Raw genomic sequence first — 6,346 nt, 5'->3', positions numbered from 1 at the left:
ATCCACACCGTTGTCAAAGACACCTAACAAGGACAGAACGAAACACAAGCGCATTAGCGTTAATGTACAATGACCCGCAATTTTTTGAAGGGGAACTTCGATCCTGGTAGCGAATTTAAAAATGTTTAACGAAATAAGGAATGTTAGATTATGAACAAACTGTTATGCACACCTCTCGATCCCAGTACCATCACAAAATTAAGCACTTTTTTCATTAATTACGGCAACGGCCTTGCCGCAGTGGATACACCGGTTCGCGTGAGATCACCGAAGTTAAGTGCTGTCGGGCGTGGTCGGCAGTTGGATGGGTGACCATCCGGGCTGCCATGCGCTGTTGCCATTTTTCGGGGTGCACTCAGCCTCGTGTTACCAATTGTGGAGCTACTCGACCGAAAAGTAGCGGTTTCGCTCAAGAATACCATCATAACGGCCGGGAGAGTGGTGTGCTGACTCCACGCCCCTCCTATCCGCATCCTCCACTAAGGATGACACGGCGGTCGGATGGTCCCGGTAGGCCACTAGTGGCCTGAAGATGGTGTGCTTTTTTTTCATTAATTAGAAGTCAGATCCCTTGTTCCTACAAATGAACTCAAGAATTTTGCAAGCAACTCGGATCAGAGGTTGGAAGTATGGAATTAATTCTATTCAGCTCTCTTCCTTCGTGAAGGGGCTGGACTGGACAGCCATTACGTGCGTCGTATGCCTTCGAAAAATATCTTTGTTATAGGCAGAAAACACTTAGCGGTACTTGTGCGAAGCCGGCGCAGCACACTAATATATACACCGCCCATCAGAATTAAAAGATCACTTTTGCGAAACACAGTAATTTGCACCCATTGCGATGCTTAAGTGTTAAATTTGACTGAAATCTGCCTACAACCTTCCTCTTTAACGATGTAAAAGCGTGGTCTCCTGGAAACTCGCCCTTGGCTTCAAGGCCGCTTCAAACGGCAATGTGTCGACACATACGAAAGAAAGGACATAGCTCTGAAGTTCATATGATACGAGAGGCGGGTTAATGATGTCACACTGGCACCAAACTTCACCACAAACCTGCCCACCGCCATCGAGTACGTGCCACACAATGGGAAGGACGTCACACTACCTCTTACCAACATTTCACCACTTCTTTTGACGCCTTTGCGATGGAGGCTAGAACCACGAAGCACTGCACTGAAACCATGCAATTTTCTTATAAGTGGCCGAGGAGAACGTTGTAGACACATGGCCGCTCAGAAACGGGACGGAAAGACCTCAGAGGCTGGCACAAAACACATATCTGAAAGCATCCCTTTCCCTCGGGCGTAGATTCCCACAAATTTTGCAGTCAAAAACAATGGTTCTCAGTGCGTTGAGCAACAGGAGGATTTTATTCACAACTTTTGACACTGCCGATGCTCTCGGACGTTACAACCGTTCTCTAAGGACATTCAAAGTGCATGCTCGTTACACGTGATCTTACTCTTTGGAACGCAGGGTGACCACAATTTTAGTTCTGGTGTACAGGATGGAACCACTAGGAACCGTTCAACAGCATTCGAAATTTGAACTTGATCAGAAGCAGCAAAGTCAAAGTATGCTTATGTTTTCTTTCCTTGGGGGGGGGGGGGGAGGGGGGGTGATCAGGGTGGAGAAGGGCGTGACGGTTGCTACACTGACACATCCATGGATAAAATGAAAAAGGGTACTTCTAACACTCCCCATTTCGGCGAAACTATTGGTGCCACCCAGCCACCTTGTTCACCAGCTAAAAAATGTATGTGTAGAGACAGAACCAATTTTTGGAGTTCCAGGCGCCTGCAAGCAGTCTACACTGCTGCTCTTTCACTGCTGCTTTCCTGATCTTGCGCCTGATAGTAGGCCGTCTGGTATCGGAGTTTGTAAAAGGGGTTGCTGGTCTGCAAGTGCCTAGGACTTGGTACGAATTTAAGATTCTCAATAAATATGGGCGGCCACGCGGAGTGGCCGTGCGGTTTGAGGTGCCCCGTCACAGATTGCCCGGCCCCTGCCGCCGGAGGTTCGAGTCCTCCCTCGGGCATGGCCGAGTGTGTTGTCCTTCTGCGTAAGTTAGTTAAGTTATTTTCAGTAGGTGACCTCAGCAGTTTGGTCCCTTAGGAATTCACACACTCATTTTTGAAAGATGGGCGAGTGCCACTGATGGTTTTGCCGAAGTGGGCATTTGACAGTGTCGCATCCCCCCGTGATCATATCACAGGACACTAAATAGGAAGGCTAAAAAAGCGCCTTAGCTGCTTCGAGCCACGTTCAAATTTCGTCGAATGGTTGTGAATTCTCCCTAGTGGTTCCAGCCCGTACACGGGAGCAAAACTTGGTGTCTCGCTCCTGTAACGTCCATTTGGGATACAGCCGCACAGGGTACTCACACAAGGGCTGAAACGCCCGAGAGTGCCAGCAGTATCAAAGCTTGTGAAGAACAATTTCTTGCTGCCCATCGCACTGCGAACTGTCGGTTTCGATCACAAAATATATGGGAATTTATGCCCCAGGAAAAGGTATGGTCTATGGACGCTCTTTATGCCATTCTCCGCAGCAATTTCGTATTGATTCTGGAAGGCGGTGTGTCTGGAAATTTTTCTCAGCCACTCAAAAGAAAACCGCTATTCCAACGATGTGTGTCGCGGCTCTAACCTCTTGTGACATTTCTGGCTTTGGAGCCGTTCATTCCATAGTTGAGGTGCGACTGCAGTAGCTGTGACATAACATAAGAAGTGGGGTGAGAGGCAGCCGACAGATGGGAGTATCGGTTCCGTGAGAGATATTCTGATAAGCTGCCGCCAAAGGAGTCAATGCGGAAAAGCTCTACGATTCATGTATTTATATTTGCTAAAGTATAATTCAGATTTAATTGTCTGTCACGCTGAATACCCCTCGGTAGAGGGCTATCATCCACGTACTTCAGAGTTTTGCAAGCAATTTTCTTTAACGTTAGAATAACGATATTCAGACTTCGTGAATCTTCGGATCACGCCAGAAGTACACTGCGAAGCTAAGTGATACGGGCTGGCTAATCAGTCGGCCACATCTACATCTACATTCTACATTTATACTTCGCAAGCCACCCAATGGTGTGTGGCGGAGGGCACTTTACGTGCCAATATCATTAGCTCCCTTTCCTGTTCCAGTCGCGTACGGTTTGCGGGAAGAGCGACTGCCGGAAAGCCTCCGTGCGTGCTCGAATCTCTCTAATTTTACATTCGTAATCTCCTTGGGAGGTATAAGTAGGGGGAAGCAATATATTCGATACCTCATCCAGAAACGCACCCTCTCGAAACCGGGCGAGCAAGCTACACCGCGATGCAGAGCGTCTCTCTTGCAGAGTCTGCCACTTGAGTTTGCTAAACATCTCCGTAGCGCTATCACGCTTACCAGATAACCCTGTGACGAGACGTGCCTCTATTCTTTGGATCCTCTCTATCTCCTCCGTCAACCCGACCTGGTATGGATCCCACACTGATGAACAATACTCAAGTATAAGCAGAACGAGTGTTTTGTAGGCCACCTCCCTTGTTGATGGACTATATTTTCTAAGGACTCTCCCAATGAATCTCAACCTGGCACCTGCCTTAACAACAATTAATTTTATATGATCATTCCACTTCAAATCGTTCTGCAAGCATACTCCCAGATATTTTACAGAAGTAACTGCTACCAGTGTTTGTTTCGCTATCATGTAATCGTACAATAAAGGATCCTTCTTTCTATGTATTCGCAATACATTACATTACATTTGTCTGTGTTAAAGGTCAGTTGCCACTGTCTGCACCAAGTGCCTATCCGCTGCAGAGCTACCTGCATTTCGCTGCAATTTTCACGAGTGTTTGAACGGTATGGTTCGTACTGCAGGCCTCACAGTTAAGATCATGAATGCATGCCGTATAAAACTGTGTCCTATAGTCGCGACTCGGATTGCAAAGCAGAGAATGCTGAAGTGATCGTCACAGGGACACAGGTAAAACAGTGATAAAACTTCAACAAGTGAACTGACAGCAAAAGCCTCTGGTACAGTGGCTTGACAGAGCTGCTACCTAAAAGTCGCCTGTCTCTTTCTAGTATGTAGTAACACCACTAGGATCTTCGCAGGAAAGTACACTTGCAAGGAAATAATCCAAGTTCCAAGAATGTCATCCTGATTAGGTGTAAAAGAGGCACGGAAGAGTCTATCCTTAATGTAGTCCACGTCCTTAGTGGAAGCAACGATGAAAGATGACAACAGCCCCGTCGCTCACTATGCTGGGGTTTGTAACGTGACAACATGCCATTTAGTGAAGGCCAGGCATAGTCAAGGCGCAACGGTAGAGAAAGTGGACGCTTATGCCATCTGTGGGCCAGAATCGAAGTCAAAGTGGAAGTGCTTCCGCTTGGTTGCAGGTAAATTAATGAACACTATGTGGGAAACAGTGTCTGGCTTGTGCTGCACTCTGACAGCGAAATACCAAAAGAATTAAAGTAAATAAAATTGTTACGTATAGGAGAACTATTAATGTAATATTACTTTAATATATGAAATTGACTATAATTGAATATTGTAATGCTATGATATGTTTAATTGTAAATAGAGAACTTGGCGTAATGTAAAATAGTGTTTAGGTGTGGGGGGAATCCCCGAGAATGAGAACAGTGCACAAGTTGGCACGTAATATTGGCTGTAGAAGTAAGTTGGCGTAGCTCTGAGGCAGAACAAGTGTTAAGTGGCGTAAAAGTGGCTGCCGGTGTGTGCCACGGTAACGTTGCTAACAGACCATTTAGTAGTGAGCTGAAAACAGATATGGACTTCGTTTATCGTATGGCTACAAGCTAAATGGACACTTAAGGCTTGGAAGACGCAGTATTTCGACGGAGATGGACTGTGAGCGGCAAAATAGGAGTATTATCATGAACAGTGGTTATACCGACGCCATTACCAGTACATTTATATTCTGTGAATCAGTTTGTGTAATAGTCAAACCAAGTTCTCTACAGCGTGGAAAGTTTGGAGGCAATAATAATTTTGTGGTTTAAATTGCATTCCCCGTGTGTAATCAATTATATAAAGGAAATAGCTCATTATTACCCCATATACAGTGATTTATATGTGCTGCAACATCAGTGAAAAGTTATGGTGCGTGAGTATCGGCGTAGCTATGTTACAACAGAAAATAGTCAGAATTAACGCCGAAATTGCCAGCAGACGCCGCTTCATGCAACCGATGGAAGATACCAGGTAGTGTGCCACCTTAATTACTATCCAGATCGATGTGGTTGCTTTTCAGTACATTGACTCAGTTCCGTCCGAACAACGTGATTCTCAATTAATGTTTTCAGTAACTATATTGACAAGCAGATCTATATTGTTCTTTAATTAAGCGTTCAACGAAATTGCTGCCACAACAGTACACATTGTGCCTTCAGCACAATGCAAGCTCAATAACATTAAATTCAGTAACTACAATTTGTGTAGTTTCCATTAACCTACAACAAGTTCAAGTATTTATCATGTGTGTTTATGTATTGTGAAAGGATTTCAGGCTGTGGTATTGTTTTAAATGAATGATATCCTCCTGCTAGGCATTATCAAACATACAGAATTAAGTTCTCGCTGTTCAGTCACTTCAAAGAGATTATCAGTGCTACTAATAATCACATATAGACTTCAAAATAAGTTGGTTAGGCGCCGTTATCATTATTTATTCTAAAATTTCCGTATAGTAGTTGGATCTCCATAGGGTGTCTATTCAAACCTATTACACGCAAGAGCCTCTTTCCGGAAGTCCGATGCCGCATGGTCTAATAATAATAATAATAATAATAATAATACAGTAAATTCGGGTAGTGGCATCGCAGATTCGAGAAGGTCCCGAAACGATGAGGTGAATAGCATCCGCCCGGTGGCCAGGAGAGGTTCTCGAAGCCGGAAGTACTGGTTCGTGTAGTCCACGCGAATGCCTTTATAGCTGCCGGCGGCGGAATATTCGTGATGCTATATTCTTGTCACGTTTTGTGAAGACGCGAATAGGTCTCCTGGAAGTGAAGTAGTGGCCTCTGCCAGCGCTGGCTCTGTCGCCTGGTGTCCGGTCGAGAGTGCGCCGTGGAGATCTCGCGATGCAGGGGCGTGCAGGGGCCATGTAGACCGCACGCACACCCGAGACGCCCGAGGGGTTGCCGCTAGCTGTTTCGACGATCTCCGATATAGCAAACGCAGTAAAAGTGCGAGTATGTATCATCTTTGTGAAGACAATTTCCCCAATATACTTAATGTAATAGACTTGTAATTATTTCTGACATAATCTACGACTTGTGCGCCTCATAGGCGTCTGTTTGTAGCAGAGATACTTTACAGTTTGATGCT

At 45.4% G+C, this 6,346-nt stretch overlaps 1 pseudogene; it reads left to right on the top strand.

Moving 5' to 3' along the window:
- The first annotated feature begins 222 nt into the window (after nucleotides 1-222).
- On the top strand, nucleotides 223-340 carry LOC124623440 (annotated as a pseudogene).
- Nucleotides 341-6,346: the final 6,006 nt, after the last annotated feature.

The sequence above is a fragment of the Schistocerca americana genome, chromosome 7 (genome assembly GCF_021461395.2).
Source record: "Schistocerca americana isolate TAMUIC-IGC-003095 chromosome 7, iqSchAmer2.1, whole genome shotgun sequence".
In the NCBI taxonomy this organism is placed as follows: Eukaryota; Metazoa; Arthropoda; class Insecta; order Orthoptera; family Acrididae; genus Schistocerca; species Schistocerca americana.
Note: the sequence above shows the minus strand (reverse complement) of the source record. Positions and strands in the feature narration are given on the sequence as shown.